Here is a 3947-nt window from a genome sequence, read left to right as displayed (position 1 = left end):
AATCTGCGACAAAGACGTTGGCTCGAGTTATTAAAGGATTATGAGCTTGTCATTGACTATCACCCGGGAAAGGCTAATGTGGTTGCGGATGCCTTAAGCCGGAAATCACTGTTTGCTTTACGAGCGATGAATGTACTCTTGTCTGTTCTACCCGAAAATGTGTTAGTACCTGAATTAAAGGCCGAACCATTATTGATTCATCAAATTCGTGAAGCTCAGAAAGTCGACGATGAATTGGTTGCAAAATGGGCTGAGTGTGTTCCGAACAAGGAATCGGAGTTTCAAATTGATGATGATGATTGTTTGAGGTTCAGAAGTCGTTTGTGTGTTCCAAGGAATTCGAAACTCATTTCGATGATTCTGAACGAAGCCCATTGTAGCCGAATGTCAATTCACCCGGGGAGTACGAAAATGTACAACGATTTGAAACGTCTGTTTTGGTGGCATGGTATGAAACGAGACATCTCCGACTTTGTTTCAAGATGTTTAATATGTCAACAAGTGAAAGCGGAACATCAAGTGCCTTCAGGATTACTTCAGCCGATCATGATACCCAAGTGGAAATGGGATCGAGTCACGATGGACTTTGTGTTCGGACTGCCATTATCAGCAAGTAAGAAGGATGCAATTTGGGTTGTTGTTGATAGACTGACTAAGTCGGCTCACTTTATCCCCGTGCGTACAGATTTTTCATTGGATAAACTAGCTGAATTGTACGTTTCTCAGATTGTGAGATTACACGGGGTACCTATTTCTTTCGTGTCGGATAGAGATCCGAGATTCACCTCACGATTTTGGAAGAAATTGCAAGAAGCTTTGGGTACCAAGCTGCATTTTAGCACTGCTTTTCACCCCCAAACCGATGGTCAATCCGAGCGGATAATTCAGATACTTGAGGATATGTTGAGATGTTGCATCCTCGAGTCCAGTAGTTCATGGGAACGGTATTTACCTTTGATTGAATTCGCTTACAACAATGGTTTTCAATCAAGTATTAAGATGGCACCTTACGAGGCTTTGTACGGTCGTAAATGCCGTACACCATTGTTTTGGACCGAGCTCGGTGAAAGTAAAATTTTCGGAGTTGATTTGATTAAAGATGCCGAACAGAAAGTAAAGGTAATCCGTGAAAGTCTGAAGGCAGCCACAGATCGTCAGAAATCGTATGCGGATTTGAAACGAAAAAACATTGAATATCAGGTGGGAGATAAAGTGTTTCTTAAAGTTTCGCCTTGGAAAAAGGTACTCAGATTTGGTCGTAAGGGCAAGTTGAGTCCGAGATTCATTGGGCCGTTCGAAATCTCCGAACGAGTTGGTCCAGTTGCGTATAGATTGATTTTGCCCCCTGAACTTGAAAAGATTCACGACGTCTTTCATGCTTCGATGCTTCAACGTTATAGATCCGATCCGTCACACGTGATTAATCCATCAGAAGTTGAAATTCAATCTGACTTGAGTTATGAAGAAGAACCGATTCGTATCCTAGCTCGTGAAGTGAAAGAGTTACGAAACAAAAGGGTTCCGTTAGTAAAGGTGTTATGGCTCAAACACGGAGTCGAAGAAGCTACTTGGGAAACCGAGAATGCCATGAAAGAATGATACCCAAACTTATTTACCGATAAGATTTTCGGGGACGAAAATTTCTTAAGTGGGGGAGAGTTGTGACAGCTCAAAATTGACCCTAGTCGGGAAGTGGTTTCGGGACCGCTAAACCGAGTCACCGAAATGTTGAATGTGATATTTATTGTCTAGAATATGTAATTATGAATGTGTGAAATTTCAAGCTTCGATTTAGTCGATTGCATGTGAATTCAGTTAGTAGGATTTGTGTGACACTTTTGAAATGTGATAGGCTAATCTATAAGGATCTAATAGTGCATGTAATAAAAGGGAGGACTTGCATGTCACATTTCCCCCCTAATTAGTAGTGTTGGCCATGCTATGAGTGGAAACATGTCACAAACATGTTATGTTAGTGAGGTATGTTAGGAAAAATAAATAAGGAGTATGGGTAATAAAGAAATGGAAAAAAAGAAAGAATGTGTGTGAGTGTTCCCCCCCATTGCCGTGAGTTAAAGAAAAGAAAAAAAAATTTGTTCATCCTTTTTCATTTCTTTTGGCCGAAAATTCTAAGGAAGGAGGAATTCATTTCTTTTGGCCGAAAATTCTAAGGAAGGAGGAAGGAGTTCTTGCTTCATGTTTGGTTTGGAAGAGGATTAGGAGGAGGTTTGCCATACTTGTATCTAGATTAAGGTATGTTGAGGTTGTGCCATGAGATTCATGCATGTTTTTAGTTGCTAGCTTGAGTTCTAATTAGCCCATGGTTCAAATCTTTGCTATGTCATGGGGATGATATTCGGCCTAGGTGATTTTGTATTAATGCATTGCATGCTAATTTGAAGCTTGTTAATGATACATGTGATGGTGGATTGATGAATCTTGAATTTTCTTTTTAGCATTTTTGAGTGAGACATTAAGTTCTTTGTTTAACCATGACCAAATTGAAATGGTTTGGTTTTGTGATGTATTCGGCCATGGTATATCCATAAGTATGATTTATGCTTATTGCATGGTAGGTAAGATTTGTGTTTTGGATTTATGTTCATGTTTGGTTATAATCAACTTTGAGATTAGGCTCTTGCACATATATATATGTTTGCACATGATGTATTGGTATGACATATACAATATCTCAAGGTATATATTTACATATGATGGTTAGTAAAAGGTATGCCATTTGTGTGTGGTATTGAGTATAATTGGCCTCAACATAGACATGCATAATCGGCCACATGAATGAGTACATAGGTTGATGTGTTGTTCGGCCATAGGTAAGCATATTGAAGGCTTTATCTTGACTTAGAAATTCGGCTAAGGAGAGTATTAACTAATGTGTTGAGTTTGATTCATGATTCCGTACATATGTGACTTTAATGTCTAATGAATATATGTGGGCCAAGTACCTTGAGTTCCTCTTTTCGATGCTCAATGATTAATCAATTTATTGTTAAATTAAGCTCAAGAGCAAAGGGGAACTAAATCCGATAAAGGGAAGGAAAAAGTGGTCGAATAGCCATCGGAATCATTCGACAACATCCGAGGTAAGTTTCGAGTAATGGGACTTAATTATGATTCGATTAGATTATGTCTTAAGTAAATCAAAATCATGCTCTTATATGTGGCTATTGAGCTGAATTGTAAATGTGATAGTGTCTTGTGTTGAGCTTTGGTAATGAAATGAATATGAATGTGTCATGATTTATTGATATATGTGCATGGTTACTCGAATGATATCCGGGCTAAGTCCGAAGGCTTTTGTGCTAAGCGACTACATCCGGACTAGATCGAAGGCATTTGCTGCGACTATATCCAGGCTAATCTGAAGGCATTTATGCTAGTGACCATATCCGGTTAAGACCGAAGCCTTGTGATGTTATTCGGCTAACCCGAGATGCTTGATTGGACGAGCGATCTTGCGTAAAATTTAAATAATACGCTCGTAAATCCCAGCGATGAGGTATGTTTCGTATGTGCTTTGATTAGTTGATCCCTTACAAATCTGTATTCGCTCAGTCGATAAATGAGCTACGGCCTTTGGCTAAGTTGATCTTTTGTGCATATGAAATTATCCGTTTAGCTATATGAATGCTATACTTTTGTGTGCTGGAATCCCTTGCTCAAAACTTACTAAGCATAAATTGCTTACTCCGTTTCTTTGTTTCTCTGTTTTATAGATTTTGGCTCGTCAGCTATCGGACTCGGGATTTTTGGAAGTCGAAGTCTCCCACACTATCAAAGCCCCCTTTGGTACAATTTTGGTTGAACTTTGAAATGCATGTATGGACTACCTTTTGTTGTTGGTCATGTACCTTCGGTTTTGTGTAAATTTGGATAGCCATGCGAAATGGCTTAATATACTTTGATCATAGATTATATCGTTTTGTAGT

The sequence above is a fragment of the Gossypium hirsutum genome, chromosome A11 (genome assembly GCF_007990345.1).
Source record: "Gossypium hirsutum isolate 1008001.06 chromosome A11, Gossypium_hirsutum_v2.1, whole genome shotgun sequence".
NCBI lineage: Eukaryota > Viridiplantae > Streptophyta > Magnoliopsida > Malvales > Malvaceae > Gossypium > Gossypium hirsutum.
The sequence above is the reverse complement of the archived record's forward strand: the minus strand, read 5'-3'. Positions refer to the sequence as shown.